The following is a 25032-nucleotide window of genomic DNA, read 5'->3' on the forward strand; positions in this document are numbered from 1 at the left end:
TCCGGAAGCGGGGCGGGGGCGCGGGCTTGTGGGCTGTTGTTCCCGGCTGCTCGGGCACATGACCGACAGGGGGCAGGGCACACCGAGAACCGAAGGGCTCGTGAAGGTACCGCGTGTGCCAAGGGCGGCGGGAGTTGTTTGACTCCCGCCCACAGCGCTTCTGACCACGCCCCTCCGTAGTCCGCCCCAGGGATTTTCTTGGCGATGGTAAACAAGCCTCCCTTGAGTTAACTAGAACTTCACAGTCCCCGGCGTTTCGTTCTGGCAACCCACTCCATTACTCTTGCCTGGCAAATCCCATGGGCGGAGGAGCCTGGTAGGCTGCAGTCAATGGGGTCTCGAAGAGTGGGACATGACTGACTTCACTTTCACTTTTCATTTTCATGCATTGGAGAAGGAAATGGCAACCCACTCCAGTATTCTTGCCTGGAGAATCCCAGGGACGGGGGAGCCTGGTGGGCTTCCATCTATGGGGTCGCACAGAGTCGGACACGACTGAAGCGACTTAGCAGCAGCAGCAGCAGGGTGTTCAGGGAACAAGGACGGCCGAGGTGTGGGATGTGAAGAAGAGCGGGAACAGGGAGACTCGGAGCCTTAAGCGAAGGGTGGGGCGGGCGGCCTGTTCGAGACCTGCACACTCGGAACAGACTGGGACCTGGAACCCCTGGGGTTAGAGACTGTGGAGTATCCTTGGTTCCAATGGAGGAGTCGCCAGCCCATCTAGGGAGACGGAGTCAAGGGGGCCAGAAATGGGTCGTGTTTGGGGAGAATACCTTTTTTAGGGTAGAGATTTAGGGGAGTCGTTGAGTGGTCCAAATCCTAGGACCCAAGGGTACGAGAGGTCTGCGCTAGCCTGTAGGGATCAGGTGTGTAGACGTGGTTGGGAAAAAGCTCTTGTTACTTTATTTTATATCTTGCTGCTGCTGCTAAGTCGCTTCAGTCATGTCCGACTCTGTGCGACCCCATAGTCGGAAGCCCACCAGGCTCCCCCGTCCCTGGGATTCTCCAGGCAAGAACACTGGAGTGGGTTGCCATTTCCTTCTCCAATGCATGAGAGTGAAAAGTGAAAGTGAAGTCATTCAGTCGTGTCCGACTCCTAGCGACCCCATGGACTGCAGGCTTTGCTACTCAACTTTTCTCCTACCCATTTCCTGTTCCCTGAGGAAATAATTTCAAACTTTTGAATTTTCTTCCCCATTAGTTTTATTCCTTTTGTATCTGCATCTCTTTGTGTATTTCGTTCATCAGCTTCGCTAAATTTGAATACTTAAGTCTGAAATATTTCCTGATTGATCTCCTTTGCCTCCTGGTCACACTTTTCTGCAGCATGTGTATAGGCAGCTGTTTGCTTTTCTTTCTTTTTCTAGACGTATCCTTGACTATATTTTGCACTGGTTCCATTTTTGACGGCTCATCTTGGAGTGAGTTTGAATTCAGCAGATTGTGGGAGTGGGTCCAAGGCTCTCATACTTTTCTTTATTATCAAGATTTGCGTGTAGTTTATTTTTTTCCCCACTTTAAAAATATGACATGTAAGAGATCTTTTGTAAAACATACCTCAACGGTATAAAGAATACTACTCAATCCAAATTTTAAGAAATAGAACTCAGCGTGGTTCTCTTTCTCATCAGATCTGAGCACTGGTCTTGGCGGTCATAAAGGTCATAAAGTAGTAGTAATGAGACTCTCCTCATAGTGCTTGGAGTCTGCTGTATGGCCTGTGGGCTTCTTTCAAACAAGGTTAAATTCTTTTAGAACTTGTTTCCTCCTCCCCCGTACAATGGCATAATCTCAGGCTTAAAAGTGAAATTGCCCAGTTATGCCCTACTCTTTGCTATCCCAAGGGGTGTAGCTTACCAGGTCCCTCCGTCCAAGGGATTTTCCAGGCAAGGGTACTGGAGTGGGTTGCCATTTTCTTCTCCAGGGGATCTTCCTAACCCAGGGATGGAACCTGGCTCTCCTTTGTTGCAGTCAGGCAGATGCTTTACTGTCTGGGCCACCAGGGAAGCCCAACAGTAGGTGAAGCTTTGTTGTTCAGTTGCTCAGTCGTGTTGTTCTCTTTGTGATCCCATGGACTGCAGCATTCCAGCCTTCTCTGTCCATTGCCATCTCCCATCTCATTTCCATTGAGTTGGTGATGCCATCCAACCATCTCATCTACTGCTGTCCCCTTCTCCTCCTGCCTTCTATCTTTCACAGTATCAGAATGTTTTCTAACAAGTCAGCTCTTCCCATTAGGTGGCCAAAGTACTGGAGCTTCAGTTTCAGCATCAGTCCTTTTAATGAACATTTAGGATTGATTTCCTTTAGGATTGACTGGTTGGATCTCCTTGCAGTCCAAGGGACTCGAAAGAGTCTTCTCCAACACCACAGTTCAAAAGCACCAATTCTTTGGCGCTTAGCCTTCTTTATAGTCCAACTCTCACATCCAGACGTGTCTACTGGAAAAACCGTAGCTTTGATTACATAGAGCTTTGTTGGCAAAGTAATGTCTCTGCTTTTTAATATGCTCTCTAGATTTGCCGTAGCTTTTATTCCAAGGAGCAAGCGTCTTAATTTTGTGGCTGCAGTTACCATCTGCAGTGATTTTTTTAGCCCAAGAAAATAAAGTCTCTCCCTGTTTCCATTGTTTCCCCATCTATTTGCCATGAAGTGATGGGACCAGATGCCATTATCTTAGTTTTCTGACTGTTGAGTTTTAAGCCAGCTTTTTCACTCTCTTTCACTTTCATCAAGAGACTCGTTCCTCTTAGCTTTCTGCCATAAGGGTGGTGTCATCTGCATAATTATTGCTATTTCTCCCCGCAATCTAGATTCCAGCTTGTTGATACAGTGATTGCTGATTAATATTTCTGTATTTGGGAGAGATTTCTCATAAGTTCTCTTGCCTCTTGATTGAGAGTGATCCTTTAGTCTAAAATATGTTACCAGTAAAAATGTATTTGTCCGTTATTGTGGACATACAGAGGATCTTCTATAGGAAGAGGAGAACTAAGAGATAGTAGATTCTTTTGTTTTGTTTGCTAATGTTGGTACCTAGCATATCAGTAACCAGTAGAAGATGCCTGGATGTAAAAAAGAAAGAACGAGAACGCCACATTTATCTTAAGACACTTCGTGTGATCCCAGTCTTCCCAGCTCCCCCATCACTATCTTGAATTTTATGTTTGTCAATTGCTTGCTTTTCTTTATAATTTGACTAAAATTGTATCCCATAGAAAAATGTATTTAATAGTTTTGCATGTCTTTGGATTCTATATCTGTTGTTTCCATACTCCATTTTCTTCTATGCCTTTCTTCGGTTAATCGGCCTTGTCTGTTGTCTTCACAGTATTATGAAGACCAAGCATAAAGCTATAGTATTTTTTGCTGTTTTATAGCGTTCCATTTAGTAAGTGGGCAACAACTTATTTCCCCACTATTCTGTTAAAGGAGTTATAGATTGTTTTCAGTTTTCTGTATTATAAACAGTGATGCTTTGAATTAGTACCTATTTTCTGGTCTGGGGCAATGTTTCCTCCTCTTCCATTTTCTGAGAGAGATTGTTTAAACTTGGTTTTAATTCTTCTCTAAATATCTGATATAGCTTTTCCAGTGAAACCATCTGGTCTGGAGATTTGGGGGAAAGTTTTAAAATTATGAATTCAATTTTTTGATAGTTATAGAACTGTTCAAATTATTTCATACTAGAGGAGCTGTGATAGTAACTTTTTGAGGAATTTGATCTAAGTTGACAAATTTACGTGAGTAGAGTTCTTTATAGTGTTCTCATAAAACAACCTTTGAGGTTATTTTGCCAAAATTGAAATATTTTCAGTCATTATTTCTTCGAATACTTTCCAGTCTCACATTCTTTCTCTTTCCCTTCTGAGACTCCCATGATGTGATCATTAGATCTTTTGTTATATTCCCACAGGTTCTGGAGGCATTTTTAATTTTTTGATGCTCTGTTTTCATTCCTTCAGATTGGATAACTTATAGTATTCTTTATTCAAGTTTTCTGACTTTCCCCCATCTACTGGGTCCATTCTGCTTTTGAGCCCATCTAGTGAGTTTTTAATTTTGGTAGTTATATTTTTCAGTTCTAGAATTTCTCCCTGGTTCTTTAAATCTTCTGTTTCTTTGCTAAGTTGTACTTTTCCACTTACTTAAAACATGTTCATAATTGCTCACTGAAGCATTTTTGTGATGGCTGCTCTAAATTCCTTGTCAGATATTCCAAATATTGGTGTTTCTGTCTTTTAGTTTTTGGGTTTTTTTTTTTTTTGCCACACCATGGGGCTTTTGGGATCTTAGTTCCCTGAGCAGGAATCAGACCAGAGCCCTTGGCAGTGAAAATGTGGAGTCCTAAGCATTGGACCACCAGGGAATTTCTTCTGGTCTTCTTTTCTTATTTAAGTGGGAATTTTCCTGGTATTGGTATGATGATTATTTTTTTTTAATCCTGGATATTTTTATCATTTTCTTGAGACTGTGGCTCTTACCCAAATCTCTTTTTAGCAGTTTTTCTCTGACACCATACTGGCTAAGGAAAGGGAGATGCTACCTTATTACTGCCAGGTAGGGTGGAAGTCTAGGTTGCCCACTAGGCTTCTGTTGACTAACTGGGGCTGGGGAATGGGAGAGGTACCTCATTCTAGTGGACTGGGGTAGCTGTCCGGTTCCCTACCGGACCTTCAGTGACAGTGGCTTGGCTGCAAGAATGAGATGTATGTGTTGCAGCCTGGTGAGGGGAAGTCTGAGCTTCCTGTTAGGCCTTGACTGATATGGGTGGCGGGGGTGGCACACTTATTTTCTGTGGAGCTTGGCTGAAGTAGGGTGGTTATTGCCTGCAAGTTTTGTCTTGCAAGGCTACCCCTTTCTTTATCCTTTGGCTCAGAAGAGCAAGCTTCTCTTAGTACCCACTGACATTTTCAGATGGCTGGCTTCTCAGACACCCAATGTAGAATATATGAGGCAAAAAGAAAACTCAGGAACCCTATGTCATGTCATTTCTTGAGTCCCAAGATAATTTCCTGGTCTAGTTTCTCTTCACCTTTCAGTTTTGTTAAGTTTATCTCTATAATTTCAGTATGTTTAGCCATATTTAATGGGAGGAATATGAAGATATCTTCTTTATCTTATCCTGAACTGGAAGTTTTGCCTTTATTTTTGAAAGGTATTTTTGCTCTCTTTGAAATTATTTGACAATTTTTTCTTTTAGGACTTTAAAGATGTCATTCCACAGTGTTCTCTTATGTATTGTCTCCTGTGAGAAATCTGATGTTATCCTTTATATGTTCTTTACTTAACATGTCTTTCTGGCTGATTTAAGACTAAATACACTTGATCTGAGCCAAAAGGCCGAGAAATGATTAAGATTTTTTAAAAAATCCCTTATTTTGAGCAATTTGATTCTGATGTTATTTGGTGTCATTTCCTTTATGTTTCTTTAGTTTAGGATTCATTGAGTTTCTTGGAACCTTATAGTGTTTTTTTAAGTGTGGAAAGTTTTAGGCCATCATTTTGTTACTGAGCAAAGTTTGTGTGTCTTATGGACAGTGAGGCCAAACAAACCAAAATGGTGGTGTTTGGAGTAGAGAAGGTTTATTGCAGGGCAAAGCAAAGAGAACTTGTCGCTCATGCTCAAAATCCCCTTCCTCCATTGTTTTGGTGGAGAAGTTTTGCTTAAATTTGTTTATTTTTATTTATTAAAATTTTTTGCTGCTCTGGGTGTCTGTTGCTGCTCAGGCTTTCTCTAGTTGTGGTGAGCGGTGGCTGCTCTTCGTTGTGTGGGCTTCTTACTGTAGTGGCCTCTCTTGTGGAGCACAGGCTGTAGTTGCGTGTGCTTCAGTAGTTGTGGTGTGTGGGCTCAGTAGTTGTGGCTTGAGGGCTCTAGTGCTCTGGTTCAGTAGTTGCAGTACACAGGCTTAGTTGCTCCATGGCATGCTGCTTCCCAGACCGGGGGTCGAACCCATGTCCCCTCATTGGCAGGTGGATTCTTAACCATTAGAGCACCAGGGAAGCCTGAGAAGTTTTTATAAGCTAAATTTGAGATGAAGGCTTCGGGTGTATGACTTCCTTTTGATAGGTTGATGGTGAGCTAGTGTAACCAAAATTCAGCCCCTGTACACTGGTACAAAATTGCATCTTGGAGGTGGAGTTTTGGGTGAAGTATGAATAGCTATAGGGTTCCCAGGTGGCCCTAGTGGTAAAGAATCCACCTGCCAATGCAGGAGCCACAGGAGATGCAGTTTCAGTCCCTGGGTTAAGAAGATCCCCTGGAGGAGGGCATGGCAACCCACTCCAGTATTCTTGTTTGAAAAATCCCATGTACAGAGGAGCCTGGCAGGCTGTAGTCCAGTGGATCACAAAAAGTTAGACATGACTGAGCACACATACATGCAGCCATGAATAACTATGTTGTTTTGCCAGGCAAAGGGGGCCACAGTAGGCAAATGCCCTTGAAACTATGTCCCAACCTAGAGGAGGTAGTGAGGAGTTTTTATACTAATGATCAGCATGTGGACATTCTTCTGACTGTTTATTGGTGAGGTAAGTAGAAGTCAGCAACATCAATCTTCTGGTTCCAACCAGTCTGGGATCTGCATGCTTGAGTTCAGCATATGGACTCAAACTCAAAAACCCGGCCAAAACCCTGCTTGGGACTCGAACCCATGCAGAACCCATAGTCTTCCAACTGAGATCACAGACTTGGTTTCAGGTCATAATGAAGCTACGGTTCTTGATGTCTCATCACAGAAAAAATTCAGTGAGAGACATAGTGATAGGTAAGAAGTGGATTTATTCAGAGAAACACACTCCACAGAGTGTGGGTCATTGCAGAGGGTGAGTGCAGTGGCCTTGAAATGTGTGGTTAGCTTTTATGGCCTGGGTAATTTCATAAGCTAGTGAGTGGGAGGATTGTTCCAACTATTTTTGGGACGGGGTGAAGATTTCCAGGAATTGGGCCGCCGCCCAGTTTTTGGTCTTTTGACAGCTGACCTTGGAATTGTCATGGTACCTCTGGGTGTGTCTTTAGCTTGCTGATTGAGGATCATGGTCTAGTCATCAAAGTTGACTTGTCTGCCATCTTGAACTCATTTGATTCTAATCAGTTTATGTTGTATCCTCTAGGCTATGTCATTCTTTCAAAGGTTGTGCCCTGCCCCCTTCCCTTCTGTTTCACAGCTACTGAGCCCACTTGCTGCCAACTGCTGAAGCCCATGTGCCTAGAGCCTGTGCTCTGCAACAAGAGAAGCCACCGCGCACTGCAACTAGAGAATAGCCCCCACTTGCTGCAACTACAGAAAGCCCATATGCAGCAACGAAGACCCACCACAGCCAAAAAACAAATAAATGAGTAAGTTAAAAAAAAAGCAACTTAATGAAGCATCAGTAGGCTCGTAGAAGACATATTCTCTTTTTAGGTTTAAGACACTTCTTAATACATGAATGGAGATTGGGATTATCTACCAGGAGTAGAGCCAATACTAGGTAGATCTGTAGCCAGACATGACTAAGTAAGTGGTTTTTGACAGATTTATCCCTTAGACCATTTGGCCTTTGTAGACATTTTGATTGTCATGACTAGGGGCAGTACTACTGGTATTCAGTGGACGGAGGACAAGAATCCTGCTAAATGTACATTTTGTAGGATAGTTACCAAACCAAAAAAATTATCTGGTCCCAAATGTCAATTATGCTGCTGTTGAGAAGCTTAAATCCTGTGTTACCTGAAAACGGGGTTTGCCTCTTGAGGGGTGTCGAGCCAAAAGACACATCCAAGCCAAAGATCAGGAGAAGGAGGGATTTATTACTTGCAGCAGGTGTGGAGAACACAGGGAACCTTTCTCAAAGCAGTGTCTCCCTGAACAGCAAAATTGGGGAAGTTTTAAGCTAAGGATACATGAATATTCATGAAGTGATTTGAACAAGTGAATTCAGCATAGAATAGGGGCAGAGGTTGATAGAGTCCAAACTTTGAAGTTGTGAGGGTTAGAAAAGGTCAATATCATCATTCCTTTGGTTCCAGTTGATTTAGAGGTTGAGACCTTGAGGAGGGGTTAAATTATGCAAAACAGTTAAAGAAAGTGCCTCAGGCTAATCTTTATCATTGAAAGAGAACTGGGAGTCTTTACAACTGACTTCCCTGGGTGGCTCAAACAGTATGTAGTCTCCCTGCAATGCAGGAGACCTGGGTTTGATCTCTGTGTCAGGAAGGTCCCTTGGAGAAGGAAATGGCAACCCACTCCAATATTCTTGCCTGAAGAATCCCCATGGACGGAGGAGTCTGGCAGGCTAGTCTATGGGGTCACAAAGAGTCGGACTGAGTGACTAAGAATTTCACTTTACAACTGATTTACTGTCTTTGCTATTGTTATCTCTCTGGCCTGATAACAGTTTGTTCTTTTGTTCCCTTAGGATTATTATTACTGAGACCTGATGAAGGGCAAGCATTGTGACCAGGCTTAGATTCCAAAATGGCTTCGGCCAAAAAACTGCTTGTCTTATGTTAATAAAGTCCTGCCTAGTTCTCTTTCTCCTGAGACTCCCTACCCAATTTGCTTACAACTGGACTAAAAAAAGATCTTGAAATAAAGAGAAGAGTAATTGCTGGCAAGACTTAAGAGAGAGTCAAAGTAGTTCTGGGCTTCCCTGGTGGCTCAGTCGGTAAAGAATCCGCCTGCCATGCGGGAGTCCTGGGTTCAGTCCCTGGGTTGGGAAGATCCCCTGGAGAAGGGAATGGCTACCCACTCTAGTATTCTGGCCTGGAGAATTCCATGGACTGTATAGTCTGTGGGGGTCGCAAATAGTGGGACATGACTGAGTGACTTTCACTCCCTAGATCAGATCAGATCAGGTCAGTCACTCAGTTGTGTCCGACTCTTTGCGACCCCACGAATCGCAGCACGTCAGGCCTCCCTGTCCATCACCAACTCCCGGAGTTCACTCAGACTCACGTCCAACGAGTCAGTGATGCCATCCAGCCATCTCATCCTCTGTTGTCCCCTTCTCCTCCTGCCCCCAATCCCTCCCAGCATCAGAGTCTTTTCCAATGAGTCAACTCTTCACATGAGGTGGCCAAAGTACTGGAGTTTCAGCTTTAGCATCATTCCCTCCAAAGAAATCCCAGGGCTGATCTCCTTCAGAATGGACTGGTTGGATCTCCTTGCAGTCCAAGGGGCTCTCAAGAGTCTTCTCCAACACCACAGTTCAAAACCATCAATTCTTCGGCGCTCAGCCTTCTTCACAGTCCAACTCTCACATCCATACATGACCACTGGAAAAACCATAGCCTTGACTAGACGAACCTTTGTTGGCAAAGTAATGTCTCTGCTTTTGAATATGCTATCTATGTTGGTCTTAATTTTCCTTCCAAGGAGTAAGCGTCTTTTAATTTCATGGCTGCAGTCAGCATCTGTAGTGATTTTGGAGCCCAGAAAAATAAAGTCTGACACTGTTTCCACTGTTTGCCCATCTATTTCCCATAAAGTGATGGGACCAGATGCCATGATCTTAGTTTTCTGAATGTTGAGCTTTAAGCCAACTTTTTCACTCTTCACTTTCACTTTCATCAAGAGGCTTTTTAGTTCCTCTTCACTTTCTGCCATAAGGGTGGTGTCATCTGCGTATCTGAGGTTATTGATATTTCTCCCAGCAATCTTGACTCCAGCTTGTGTTTCTTCCAGTCCAGCATTTCTCATGATGTAATCTGCATATAAGTTAAATAAGCAGGGTGACAATATACGGCCTTGACAAACTCCTTTTCCTATTTGGAACCAGTTTGTTGTTCCATGTCCAGTTCTAACTGTTGCTTCCTGACCTGCATACAAATTTCTCAAGAGGCAGATCAGGTCATCTGGTATTCCCATCTCTTGAAGAATTTTCCACAGTTTATTGTGATCCACACAGTCCAAGGCTTTGGCATAGTCAATAAAGCAGAACTAGATGTTTTTCTGGAACTCTCTTGCTTTTTTCATGATCCAGCGGATGTTGGCAATTTGATCTCTGGTTCCTCTGCCTTTTCTAAAACCAGCTTGAACATCAGGAAGTTCATGGTTCACATATTGCTGAAGCCTGGCTTGGAGAATTTTGAGCATTACTTTACTAGCATGTGAGATGAGTGCAATTGTGTGGTAGTTTGAACATTCTTTGGCATTGCCCTTCTTTGGGATTGGAATGAAAACTGACCTTTCCCAGTCCTGTGGCCACTGCTGAGTTTTCCAAATTTGTTGGCATATTGAGTGCAGCACTTTCACAGCGTCATCTTTCAGGATTTGGAATAGCTCCACTGGAATTCCATCACCTCCACTAGCTTTGTTCGTAGTGATGCTTTCTAAGGCCCACTTGACTTCACATTCCAGGATGTCTGGCTCTAGGTCAGTGATCACACCATCGTGATTATCTGGGTCGTGAAGATCTTTTTTGTACAGTTCTTCTGTGTATTCTTGCCATCTCTTCTTAATATCTTTGCTTCTGTTAGGTCCATACCATTTCTGTCCTTTATTGAGCCCATCTTTGCATGAAATGTTCCTTTGGTATCTCTGATTTTCTTGAAGAGATCTCTAGTCTTTCCCATTCTGTTGTTTTCCTCTATTTCTTTGCATTGATTGCTGAGGAAGGCTTTCTTATCTCTTCTTGCTATTCTTTGGAACTCTGCATTCTAAATCATTTTGCAGAGGGAGTAACTACCATTAGCAATACCCACACCAATACCAAAACAAATACTAAGCTGTTGTGTCAAGAGAAGGATTAAGGTGGTGCTAGTGGTAAAGGGTCCACCTGCCAATGCAGGAGGCACAAGAGATGTGGGTTCAATCTCTGGGTCAGGAAGATCCCCTCGAGGAAGATACGGCAACACATGCTAGTATTCTTCCCTGGAGAATTCTATGGACAGAGGAACCTGGCGGGCTACAGTTCATAGGGTCTCAAAGAATCAGGCACAGCTGAAGTGGCTTAGCGTGCATGCACACACCTTCCACGGCTAAGGAATATGCAAGTGCTTCATAAGCATTATACACAAGCTATGTATATTAGTGCTAAACATTAGTGCTATATTCAGTGCACTACACAGGGCACCAGCGACCTCCATTTTAAATTACTAAGTCACATGTTTAATTAATTGTGGAATTTGGCTTTGAGCCCAAATCCTAATCCCATTTTTTATCACTATACTATAAATCATAACAAGAGACAAGAGTGAGAGAAATAATAGCTAAGGCACAAAAAGAGAATAGAAGGGTAATAGAGAAGTAGAAAACAAAATTAAGTTTTTAGCAGACTTGAGATTTGGGACAGTAAGCTAAAAGAAATACTACTGTGAAAAAAGGCAGATGAGCCCAGGGGCAATTGTTGTTAATAAATAACTATTCCCCTGTTTTTTTCTTTTTTGTTACCACACTTGTGGGTTAGTATTCTAGGCCTGGAACTATCTACGGTGGAGATAATACCATTTACTTAAAACAGTTGGCTCAGTGCCTTGCAAATAATAGCACTTCTCCATTGGAAGGCATCATAGGTACTGGCCATGGTTATCAGTTAATGTATTTGTGCTTTAGTTCTATGAGGACTGCTGATGTGATATTTTTATAAACCTTGCAGATAGTTACTTATCAGATGACTAATACTCTCAGTTCAACAGTAAACTCTGTAGCTTTCATTTTTTATATTCCTTGTCTACTGAGAGAGAACGCTGTTTTCAGAGAAACTTTGGGTATACTTTAGAATCACCTAGGAAACTTTTTTTTTTTTTTTATTAATTAGTTTGTTTGGTCACACCAGATCTTAGTTGTAGCTTTCGGTGTGCTGTATCTTTAGTATGTGGGATCTAGTTCCTTGACTAGGAATTGAACCCAGGCCCCCTGCATTAGGAGTGCACTGGCTTAGCCACTCAGAGAAGGCAATGGCACCCCACTCCAGTACTCTTGCCTGGAAAATCCCATGGACGCAGGAGCCTGATAGGCTTCAGTCCATGGGGTCTCTAAGAGTCCGACACGACTGAGCGACTTCACTTTCACTTTTCACTTTCATGCATTGGAGAAGGAAATGGCACCCCACTCCACTGTTCTTGCCTGGAGAATCCCAGGGACGGGGGTGCCTGGTGGGCTGCTGTCTGTGGGGTCGCACAGAGTTGGACACGACTGAAGCAACTTAGCAGCAGCAGCAGGCTTAGCCACTGGGCCACCAAGGAAGTCCCTACCTGGGGAACTTTAAAAATGATGATGTTTCTGCTCATCCCAAACCAATTAAAGAGCAACCTTTACAAACAGGACCGAAAGAAGGGGTACTCCAGGTTTCTTACTTCTATTTTTTAATTTTCACATTCATATTTTAAAATTAATATCTAAAATTTTATAAATTTAAAGAATTTTGAAATATCTAATTTCTGGTATTTGTAAATATTGACTTAAAAGATAAAAGTCACCTCACTTCTTTAAATGCAAATAATAAGTTGTAATAACCTTAGTGTAATATGTGATAAACTTCTTATCATTGGGACGTTTCTCATCATTCTTTTCTGTTCTACTCTCCATATAATTTTATCCCACTAATATACATGCTTTAATGTCTTTATCACCCTTTGAGAAGGAAATGGCAGCCCACTCCAGTAGTTTTGCTTGGGAAATTCCATGGATGGAGGAGCCTAGTAGGCTAGAGTCCATGGGATTGCAGAATTGGACATGACTGAGCAACTTCATTTTGTACTTTGTACTTTATAATTCTCTGGAGCAAAAATATGTATATAAATTTGGATTAAACTTTTAAGATTTCCTCTGTCCATAGGCTTTAAGTACTTAAAATTTCTGGATTGTGGGATCTTTATAGTACTTGTTAAAACACAGTTAATACAAGCAGTGTACATATATTAAAGCTTTAAGCCCACAAAACCTAAATTTCCATCAATAGGTGAGATGATAAACTAAATATGGTATGTTTATACAATGGAATGCACATCAATAAAAAAGAAGTACTTATGAACTTCAAAAGCATCATCCTGATTGAAAGAAGCCAGACATAAAATAGTATATACTCTATGATTCTGTTTATTTTAAAATCCTAGAAAATGCAAACCAACTCTCTGGTGACAAAAAGCAGGCTGATAGTTGCTTGGGACTAGCAGTGGAGGGAGGCATGGACTGCAAAGGAATGGGACATAGACTTCCCTGGTGTTCCAGTGGTTAAGACTCCAAGCTTCCAATGCAGGGGGTATGGGTTCGATTCCTGGTTGGAGAATTAAGATCCCACATGCTGTACAGTGTGGCCAAAAAAGGGTGGGTGCTTACAGGATGATGGAAATGTTCTGGAACTTGAGTGTAGTAGTGAGGTCACAGGTGTCATCATTTATCAAAATTCATTGAATTGTACAGTTTAAATTATACATCAATAAGGTCGACAAGAATATATTCCAAGTTTTTATAAGTAGTGAAATGTACAGCTTTATTGGGAATATGCAGAAGAATAAGTTCAGTTGCTCAGTTGTGTCTGACTCTTTGCAACCCCATGGTCTGCAGCAGCCAGGCTTCCCTGTCCATCACCAACTCCTGGAGCTTGCTCAAACTCCTGTCTATCGAGTTGGTGATGCCATCCAATTGTCTCATCCTCTGTCGTCCCCTTCTCCTCCTGCCTTCAATCTTTCCCAGCATCAGGGTCTTTGCCAATGAGTCAGTTCTTCATATCAGATGGCCAAAGTATTGCAGTTTCAGCTTCAGCATCAGTCCTTCCAATGAATATTCAGGACTGATTTCCTTTAGGATTGATCGGTTGGATCTCCTTGCAATCCATGGTACTCTCAAGAGTCTTCTCCAGTATTACAGTTCTAAAGCATCAATTCTTCAGTGTTCAGCTTTCTTTATAGTCCAACTCTCACATCCATACATGACTACTGGAAAAACCGTGGCTTTGACTAGATGGACTTTTGTTGGCAAAGTAATGTCTCTCTGCTTTTTAATATACTGTCTAGGTTGGACTTCCCTGGTGGCTTAGATGGTAAAGCATCTGCCTACAACTTGGGAGACCCAGGTTCAATCCCTGGGTTGGGAAGATCCCCTGGAAAAGAAAATGGCAACCCACTCCAGTGTTCTTGCCTGGAGAATCCCATGGATGGAGGAGCCTGGTGGGCTACAGTCCATGGGGTCGCAGAGTCAGACACGACTGAGCGACTTCACTCACTCACTAGGTTGGTCATAGCTTTTCTTACAAAGAGCAAGTATCTTTTAATTTCATGGCTGCAGTCACCATCTGCAGTGATTTTGGAGCCCCCAAAAATAAAGTCTGTCACTGTTTCCACTGTTTCCCCATCTATTTGCCATGAAGTGATGGGACTGGATGCCATGATCTTTGTTTTTTGAATGTTGAGTTTTAAGCCAGCTTTTTCACTCTCCTCTTTCATTTTCATCAAGAGGCTCTTTAGATTCTCTTCACTTTTTGCCATTAGGGTGGTGTTATCTGCATATATGAGGTTATTGATATTTCTCTGGGAATTCTTGATTTCAGCTTGCACTTCATCTAAGCTAGCATTTTACACGATGTACTCTGAATATATGTTAAATAAGCAGGGTGACAATATACAACCTTGACATACTCCTTTCCCAATTTGGAACCAGTTTGTTGTTCCATGTCCAGTTCTACTGTTGCTTCTTGACCTGCATACAGATTTCTCAGGAGGCAGGTCCGGTGGTCTGGTATTCCCATCTCTTGAAGAATTTTCCACAGTTTGTTGTAGTCTATGCAGTCAAAGATTTTGGCATAGTCAATAAAGCAGAAGTAGATATTTTTGTGGAATTCTCTTGCTTTTTATATAATCCAACATATGTTGGCAATTTGATCTCTGGTTCCTCTGCCTTTTCTAAATCCAGCTTGAACATATGGAAGTTCATGGTTCACGTACTGTTGAAGCCTTGCTTGGAGAATTTTGAGCATTACTTTGCTAGTATGTGAGATGAGTGCAATTGTGAGGTAGTTTGAACATTCTTTGGCATTGCCCTTCTTTGGGATTGGAATGAAAACTGACCTTTCCCAGTCCTGTGGCCACTGCTGAGTTTTCCAAATTTGCTGGCATATTGAGTGCAGCACTTTCACAGCATTATCTTTTAGGATTTGAAATAGCTCAACTGGAATTCCATCACCTCCACTAGCTTTGTTTGTAGTGATGCTTCCTAAGTCCCACCTGACTTCACATTCCAGAATGTCTGGCTCTAGGTCAGTGATCACACCATCGTGGTTATCTGGGTCCTGAAGATCTTTTTTGTATAGTTCCTCTGTGTTTTCTTGCCTCCTTTTAATATCTTCTGCTTCTGTTAGGTCCATACCATTTCTGTCTTTTATTGAGCCCATCTTTGCATGAAATCTTCCCTTGCTATCTTTGATTTTCTTAAAGAGATCTCTAGTCTTTTCCATTCTGTTATTTTCCTCTATTTCTTTGCATCGATCACTGAAGGCTTTTATATCTCTCCTTGCTGTTCTTTGGAACTCTGCGTTCAAATGGGTATATCGTTCCCAGAGGAATAAATCCCTTCTCAAAGTAGTAAAAGTCTCTTATTTTTTGAACCAAAGTTAATAGGCTACTTTTAATAGGTAGATTCACCTCTTCTCCTCCCCCATTTCATTTTCTGATCTCATTTCCTATTGTACTCAACTCTTCTCATTTTACTCATGTTGCACCCACCAGGCAATATGTCTACTTCTGGAGCATGCTTCTCTTCTCTGAGTCTTTTCTCAAATGTCATCTCTTCAATGATACCCATCCTGAACACCTTCTAAACTGGCAGTTTCCATCCCCACACTCCCATCTCTTTTATCGCTTTTTATTTTTCTTTATTCTGTAGACATTAACTCCTTTGAAAAACTATATAATTTACTCATTATGTTTAGTATTTATTGCCATATAAACTCCAGGAAGGCAGCAGTCTTTCTTTTGTTCTCTGTTGTCCCTAGAGTTGTGCCTGGCTCTTGCTCAGTCCCCCAAAAGTGTTGAATAAAAGAATGAATTAAAGTAGACTTAAAACTGAAGACTGGGGACTTGCCTGGTAGTCCAGTGGTTAAGACTCCGTGCTTGCAATGCAGGGGGCACTGGTTCGATCTCTGGTTGGGAAACTAAGATCCTATATGCCATGAGGCCAAAAAAAGCACCTCTGTAAAAAAAGCACCTCTGTGCTTGTGGTGATAGGCAACTCTGCCAGTATACCAAAAATCATTGAATTGCACAAGAATAGTAAGTGAATTGTATGCTATGTAAATTATAACACAAAAAGAAAAAAGATTAAGAACTAGAAAAGAAATTATAAAACTGAAGGCTTTCAAATTAGTATATATTTGGGTCAATAGAATCCCTGCTTATAAACATTTTAAACCCTTATTGGGGTTTCTATGAGGGTACCCTGTCTGAAACAAACAAACAAAAAACCCAAACAACCTTCAGTTCAAAGAGGTCAACTCGGTGCTTTTGAGATAAAACAAGCAGGTTATAAATACCGTGGAATTCAGGAGTACTAGGTGTATTTTTTTTATATATTTTTGTTTTGTTTTGTTTTTTAGGAGTACTCAGTATAAACATCTGATGAACCAATACAGGGTCTTGGATATGAAGTGGAATTCCCTAAAACTCAGCACTGACTCTTCTTCCTCACAATGAGAGTACCAGACTTAGGAGGAAAAGTAAATTTGAGGGAAAATAAGTTTAGGATGGTTGAATACATATGTTGAGTTGCCCAACCTGAAGTTAAATACCATTATCTGGGGGAACAAAATTCCCAGAAGCTCTAAATAGATGGTTCTTCATATAAACCGAAAGAGCAGGGACTTCCCTGGGGGTCCAGTGATGAAGAGTCCAGGCTTCTAATGCAAGGGGCATGGGTCTGATCCCTGATCAGAGAACTAAGATCCTACATGCTGTGCCAAAAAAATGAAACAAAACAAAACAACAACCAACTGAAAGAGCAGACCAGGTGTGAAGCAGAATAGGGGACATCTCTGCAGTAGAAGGGGTGGGGCCAAGGATATTGAACTTCCTGTGGGGCTTCTGTCACATTCCAGCTCCTTCCTTGTATAACACGAGAGCTTTGTGCTTTCAGTCAAGATACTGAAACCTACTTTCTCAGAGCCTTTATTAATTTCCCAAACCAAAGAAACCTCCACCTTTGACACAAAAGTGTCATAGCTTAGGTAGATTTATAGACTACATATGCTAAGCACTGAAGCCCTATAAATGGACATGATGTCAATAATGGGTCGGGAGAAACTGTCCCAGCTATGGGGTTATTGTCAGCATTTAAAGGGCCTAGTGAACTCTGGAATAGATCAAGTAGACAATAGTCTCTAGGAAGTCAAACCCAATAGCCCAATTAAGGGTGGGGTGCAGGTGAAATATACAGTATTCTGAGGCAATGGAGATAGCAGGCAATACTCAGAGACAGGTAGACGCAACAGTAATGCCACGGGAAGCCATTTCCTAGATATTGAGGGCAAAGACTGGGCAGTGTGTCAAGAAGGGTGGAGTGATAGCAAGGACTCCCAGTTCCAGCAGCAGCTATCAAGACACTCTGATGGAATATTACTCAGCCATAAAAAGGAATGAAATTGGGTCATTGTGGAGATGTGGGTGGACCTCGAATCTGTCATACAGAGTGAGGTAAGTCAGAAAGAGAAACAGATATTGCATATTAACACATAAATATGGACTCTAGAAAAATGGTACAGAGAAGCCCATTTCAAGGGCAGGAATGAGACCAAGATGTAGAGAACAGAGTTGTGTACACCATCAGGGGAGGCGGGAAGGGGAGAGTGGGACAAACTGGAAGAGTAGGGTTGACATAACTACACTACCATGTGTAGAACGGAGCGCTAGTGGGAACCTGATGTGTAGCACAGGGAGCTCAGCTTGGTGTTCTTTCATGACCTAGAGGAGTGGGGTGGGCAGTAGGGAGAGGTGGGAGAGAGGTCCAAGAAGGAGGGGATATGTGTACAGATACAGCTGATTTACTTCATTGTATAGCAGAAACTTAACACAATACTGTAAAGCAGTTGCCCCTCCATGTCCTCCCCTCCCCCCCAAAAAAAGACACTGTAGTTGCAGGGGCTGTCTTGGAGCCCTCCAATATGTAGGGAAAATTCTGAGAGCACTGGGGTGGCCACTGAGTGTTCATATTTTCAGATCATTTACTCTTAAAATTAGATAGTATGGGGAGATTTGAATTCAAGATGGATTTCATTTAGGGTCAGAAGTCTAACTTTTACAACAATATTGAGAGTCATCATGGCATTGTGAGACTAGCACTTACCTTATAGTCTTATTTGAAGATTAAATTAGTTATAAAGCATTTAGAACAGTACTTTACATCGTGAGTGCTAACTTATCAGACATAGTGTCTTATAATAGAATTTTTGAAAATGCAATGCCTATGTTCTCATTTAGTATTTAATATTATATTTTCCTGAATAAAATATAAATTTAGCAAGTTCAGATGGTGAATAATCTGCCTGCAATTCAGGAGACACAGGTTTGATTCCTAGGTCAGGTAGATCCCCTGGAGAAGGGAATGGCTACCCACTCCAGTATTCTTGCCTGAAGAATTCCATGAACAGAGGAGCCTGGCGGGCTACAGTCCATGGGGTCGAAAAGAGTTGGACACAACTGAGCACTAACTTTTTAATTGTGGTTGAGTCCAGGAATATTGATGGTTTTGAAAAATATTACAAGAAATTTCCTGGCAGTCCAGTGGTTAGGACTGCACACTTTCCTTACTGCTGAGGGCAAAGGTTTGATCCCTGGTCAAGGAACTAAGATCTTGAAAGCCACAAGGCATGGCCAAACAGAAATAAATAAATTGAAAAATATTATAGAGCTGATGAAGAGAATGATGAATAGTAGTATGAGAAAAATGTATACATGTTACATATGTATTTACACTTCTATTTTATCTGAATCACATCTAAGGATAGTGAAAGAAATTGTATCTAAAGATAACAAAAGGCTTTTTTTAAGTCAAAAACAAATGGCGAAAGACAACTAATGATGAAATAGCCTTCAAGAAAAGAAGATAATTGACAATAATGAAGCTACAATACTCATGTTATATACATGAACTACAGTATATATAATACATAGAAGTGTATAAATGATCATTTAAGGGAGTATCTATCTCATGGGTTCACTGAGAAAAAAACTGTCACCATCTAAATTATTGTTGTTTAGTCATTAAGTTGTGTTTGACTCTTGCGACCCCATGGACTGTAGCCCGCCAGGCTCCTCTCCATGGGATTTTCCAGGCAAGAATACTGGATTGAGTTGCTATGTACTTCTCCACGGGATCTTCCGAATCCAGGGATCAAATCATCATTTTCCTGCATAGCAGATGGTCTCCTGCATTGCAGGCAGACTCTACCACTGAGCCACCAGGGAAGCCCCACCATCTAAATAGAAGTAGGCAAAACATCCTTTGGCCATAAACTGGTAAACCAATTCTTTTGTACTCACAGATCCAACTTGCTATCTGTGAATAACTCTGGATGACCAGCAGTTACCTCTGTTGCATTTCCATTACAATTACTATAAAATGATATAGATAACCTCAAGCTCAAAAGAACAAAAATATGAACAGTTGTGGAAGGGCTTGCTTCCATGAGCAAGTTTTTCAGTGAATGGTAGCCACATTTTAGGGCTCTTTTGAGCTTGAGCTTGAGACCAGTTGATGTGTCTGGATTGCCCTCTCATAGATCCTCATGGATTCAACTCTGAAGCCTTTAGTTCATCCCAGATGCTACTTCTGCATTGCAGGAAGATTCTTTACCACTGAGTTACCAGGGAAGCCCAGAGCAGGAAGTATATAGGAAATTCCCATACCTGCCTCTCGAATTTGCAATGAACCTAAAACTGTTCTAAAATAGAAAGTCTATTTAAAAAACAAAAATTTCTACTAATTCCGGGTTCAACTCCATATCTATTGAGTCACAATTTTTAAGGGAAGATCCCTTAAATTTTCATTTTCACCAAGTAACCGATGACTCGTATTCCCACTTAATATGTAATCTGCTTCACTAGAGAACACTGATGTGCAGCTTCCTCCACTGAGGCTGTCCAGTTCAGGAAAGCTCAGTCCCCAGCTGGCCAAGAGGCCAAAGGCATCGGACGTGGACAACAAATCCTTCCTTCTAGCAAATGCTCTTCCTGTCTCCCTTACATTAGCCTTGAATGGTGGTGTAATACACATGTTGTTCTGCAGCTTGATTTTTTTGTTGTTGTTTTGCATTTAGCAATATAGCCAGACATAGACAACTTTTTTTTTTTAAGACTTCCCTGGTGGTCCAGTGGTTAAGAATCCACCTGCTGTTGCAGGGGACACAGATCTGATCCCTGGTCCAGGAAGAACCCACATGCTGTAGGGCAGCTAAGCCTGTCTGCACAACTACTGAGCCCACACTGTAAAGCTTGTGCTCCACAAGAGAAGCCACTGCAATGTGCCATGAGCAGCCCGGGCACTGCAACAAAGAGGAGCTCCTGCTTGCCAAAACTACAGAAAGCCCTCACCTGGCAACAAAGACCCAGCGCAGCCAAATGTAAAAATTAAAAGAGCATACTGTATTTCACTATATGGCTGTACCATAACTTTTAAAATGCGTTCCTGGTTCCTAAACATTTGCCATTACAAAAAGTGCTGCCATAAGTAATCTTGTACAGGCACGTATGTACATACATCGTTTTGCACCTCTGAATATGTCTAGAGGATGAACTCATCCAAGTGGAACATGCTGGATTAGATAGAGGTTTATGCATTTGCGTTTTCCATCTGTGGGCCCAAGTTGCCCTCTTGAGGGCAGTACCCATTACATACCCATGAGTGATATGTGTTTTCCTACTTTGTTTTTTTTTAACATTTTATTTTGAATTGGGGTATAGCCGATTAACAAAGTTGTGACAGTTTCAGGTGAACAGCGAGTGTCCTACGTTATTTTTTAATGGCTGCATGTTATTCTGTTGGAGGAATTACCATCATTTGTTTAATCTGTCTGCTGTTTGTGAACACTGAAATTGTTTCTCTGCCCCACATTTCTTTTGCTCTCAAAGCCACACTGTTTGACTGTCCTATGACTTAACTACCCAGCATGAGGGATTTGGCCATCTTGGGAGGATCCTTGTGGTTGACTTATTATTGTTTTGATTATCATAACAACAGGCCTACACATTCTCTTTTTCTAAGTGTGTCTCCATCTATGAGCTCACTTCTGTGGCTAGACCTCACCTCTAGCCTCTGGGAATTTTCTTCTGTGAACCCAGCAGGATGAGATCCTGTAAGTCAAATTCCAAAGCTTTGAAGCAAATCAGCAGAGCAGGGCCCCCTAATGACTGATTACACACAGCTCTGACCCCACACAGCCTTGATCTTGTTGTTTTCTACAGCCTTTCATCCCTGCAACCTGAAGATGAGTCCATCTCCTGCCCAGTGGGAGAGCAAAAATAGTGGGGTGGATAGAGCGATGATGCATGTCCCCTGGGCTATGCCTAGGGGAACACTCTGATCTCTGCAGTGACTTGTTTGCAAATACCTTTCTCTTCATCCCAGAGGATCCAAGAGAGAAGTGAGAACGGGGACAGCCCTGGCACCTGAAAACTGATGATTTGATTGCATGAAGCAATACATGAAGTGGTTTCTGCTGAGCATCTCCAGCTGTAGTGTTTTGGTACTGCTCTAGCCTCACACTTGGATGGTTTCATACTGTTTGTGAAAGAGTTCCCAAATATTTAGCGGTTCTCAGAGATGGTGGTCTTGGGGTGGAGACAGTTCTTAGAAAAGAGTGCTACAGTTCCAACCATGATGGCCTTTTCTCATTAATCTCCTTGTTTTCTCTATCTTATATTTGCTTAGAAATCAGAGTGAAATCAAAATGCTATTAGGAATTATTTTGGCCAGACACACACGAATTAGCAGATGATACCACTCTAACGGCAGAAAGCAAAGAACTAAAGAGCTTCTTGATGAGGGTGAAAGAGAAGAGTGAAAAAGCTGGCTTAAAAACAGCATTAAAAAAAACTTAATGGCATCCAGTTCCATCACTTCATAGCAAATAGATGGGGGAAATGTGGAAACAGTGACAAATTTTATTTTCCTGGGCTCCAAAATCACTGTGGATGACTGCAGCCATGAAATTAAAAGAAGCTTGATCCTTGGAAGGAAAGCTATGACAAACCTAGACAGCATATTAAAAAGCAGAGACATCACTTTGCTGACAAAGGTCTATCTAGTCAAAGCTATGGTTTATCCAGTAGTCATGTACAGATTTGAGAGCTGGACCATAAAGAAGGCTGAACACTGAAGAAATGATGCTTTTGAACTGTGGTGTTGGAGAAAACTCTTGAGAGTCCCTTAGACATTAAGGATATCAAACCAATCAACCCTAAAGGAAATCGGTCCTGAAGATTAATTGGAAGAACTGACGCTGAAGCTGAAGCTCAAATACTTTGGCCACCTGATACAAAGAGCCAACTTATTGGAAATGACCCTGATGCTGGGAATGATTGAGGGCAGGCAGAAAAAGGAACGACGAGTATGAGATGGTTGGATGTCCGACTTAATGGACATGATTTTGCGCAAACTCAGGGAGATAATGAAGGACAGGGAAGCCTGGTATGCTGCAGTCCGTGTGGTTGCAGAGTCAGACACCACTTAGCGACTGAATAACAACAGCTAAAGAATAACCAAGAAAGTCATATAGTCAAGCAAGGTTAGCAAAGGAAAACAGTAACACTTGGTTGATGAATTTGCTTTTGATCCCTAATCCCAATGCAGACAACTCACATGAAGTTGACTATAGAGAGGAGGCTTGCTCCCACCAATGAACCCATCCAAAGATCCCAAGCCATAGTTTTGGTGTACCTCGAAATGACCATAGGAAAGAAGAGGGAAAGAAAGGAAATGACTACAGGTTACTTTCTGGTGAGCATGGACCCTGCACCTTACCACTTTAGCAGCTTGGAAGGAAGACAAAAGAGACTTCCCTGGTGGTCCAGTGGTTAAGACTCTGCACTCCCAGTGCAGGGGGCATGGCTTCCATCCCAACTGGGTAACTAAGAGCCCACTTTTTTTTTTTTTTTAAAGAGCCATACTTCTATATAGGGATGCACTGCTGGGGAAAAGCCTGTTCCAAGCAGGGAGAAGCTAAGGGTACCGAGGCACAATATCCTTGATGTGACCAAGGGACAGCCTCTAATTCTTGGATTTGATTATTTAATCCATGATTCTGGCAGGTGTTTTGGGTTGAGAGCTGTGGATTTAATAATTTTAAACATAGTAGCTTTCACTTTTTGGTTGTACTGACCAAGAGTTTTATATAAGAATTTTGTTTTGCTGATACACTTATTTCTCCTGACATACGAAATTCTGAACATCAGTGATGTCATTTTTCTCCTAACCAACTGTGGTGGTGGTATGTTTGGGGCAGACCTTGCAAAGAAAGATAACCAAGAAAATAAAATGAACAATAATGGCAATAAATTAATGCTTTATTGGAAGTCGTCTCTTGGATCTATAATTTATGTAAATGATTTAGTTTTTTGCTTTCTTTTTTGTGAATGTGTGAGATTTATAGTAGTTTTCTTTATTATTATTTTTTTGGCTATGCTGGTGTGGGATCTTAGTTCCCTGACCAGTGATAGAACCCATGTCTCTGCATTAGAAGTCTGGAGTCCCAACCACTAAACTGCCAGGGAAGTCCCAGTGTAAATGATTTATAATTTAATTGATCATCTGCTTTCCTGATCATTACATGAACCTCCAAGAATACTTACCCTCACTCTGTTACGGAGGGAACAATAACCCATATCCAGAGGTCTGAGTAGTATCTTGGCAAAACTTGATCTGCATGTCAATTGGCCTAATCATTTGTAAGTAGTCTTAGCGTCCAGTTCAGTGAATTTTCCCCAGGTTCCATAAACTTCGGATCGCCACAGCTGTTCACGCTGGCTAGGTGCATTGTTTCAAGTTCTGTTTCAGCGTTTCTTAAACGTAGTTTATTTCACAAACACTAGAGGGCAGCATTTGATAGGGATTTCAGAAAGATCCAAAGCTCCACGTCAAACCCGCCTCAATGCTCCGTTGGGCTAGGTTTTTCTCCCTTCTTTTCTGGTTCCACTTCTGTTTTCAAGCCAGGAAATGCCTTTCCCTGTGGCTTTCACTGCCCACCGCCCTCTTCCTCAAGGAACACAGCTAGCTGGCCGGGGTTTATAGTGGATTAGTGCTCAGTATCCCCTTCCCCCTCCTTTGGGGATGTTGGTCTGTACCACACAGCCTGGAATGCCAAAACCCCTATCTTCCAATTCGCTTAGAGTTAAGATTCCAAATGTCATTTAAGTTTGTCCAATCAGACGCTCCTGTGGGGCATTTGGGAGACAGGTGTGTATGTAGAGAGGCACTGCTGTTGCCTGTTAGCTGCAGGTGATCATGGTGCGGAGAGGCTGGGCTTCCTGGGGTAGCATCACCATGTCTAGTTACTAGCTTCATGGGGGTTGCCTTGTGAGGTCTGAACATGCAGCGTGTTGCTGATGCCAGTCTAGCAGTGTGACCGAAGGTGACAGCAGCAGCGGCGGGCCGTTGTGATACCCAGACTGCTGATTAGGCTCTAAGTTTCTACAGCTAACAGTTCCAGGGTGGTTTCTAATTGTAGCTTCTTGATTTTATGTGGTTCCTTGGCAGGACCATTCTGTCATCTGGGAGCCATTTCTGGAGGCCCTGCCTCAAATATGCTTCTCCAGATCTTCCAGCATTTTTTCTTTCATCCATTTTTTGTTTAACACCTGTATACATGTAGTAGTCTCAGAATTGTCTATGCATGCACTGTTTATGTACACCTGGCTTTAGACTTGCAGTTTCTACTCACTGCCAGAGTTACTTAGGTCAGCTTTCTTTTGCCCTGTGCTCTTCAGTGAGCTTTATCATTCATTTTATTTATTTGAAATTGAAGTATAGTTGGTTTACGATGTTGTGTGAGTTTCTGGTGTACGGTATAGTGATTCAGCCATATGTGTTATATATATGTGTGTGTATATATATGTGTGTGTGTGTG

At 42.0% G+C, this 25032-nt stretch overlaps 1 long non-coding RNA gene across 3 annotated transcripts; it reads left to right on the plus strand.

Annotated features, from left to right (window-relative positions):
* Positions 1 to 20: 20 nt before the first annotated feature.
* On the plus strand, positions 21 to 24707 carry LOC139180442 (uncharacterized). Of its 3 annotated transcripts, none has more exons than XR_011564712.1 (4): positions 21 to 207; positions 6415 to 6534; positions 7171 to 7342; positions 16516 to 24706. It is a non-coding gene; the product is annotated as an uncharacterized lncRNA (long non-coding RNA). The 3 variants fall into 3 exon arrangements; XR_011564713.1 differs by lacking the exon at positions 16516 to 24706 and adding an exon at positions 8404 to 8602; XR_011564714.1 differs by lacking the exon at positions 21 to 207 and adding an exon at positions 1051 to 4560 and having other exon boundaries at positions 16516 to 24707.
* The last annotated feature ends 325 nt before the right edge of the window (positions 24708 to 25032 follow it).

This window comes from Bos indicus, chromosome 28, assembly GCF_029378745.1.
Source record: "Bos indicus isolate NIAB-ARS_2022 breed Sahiwal x Tharparkar chromosome 28, NIAB-ARS_B.indTharparkar_mat_pri_1.0, whole genome shotgun sequence".
Taxonomy (NCBI): Eukaryota; Metazoa; Chordata; class Mammalia; order Artiodactyla; family Bovidae; genus Bos; species Bos indicus.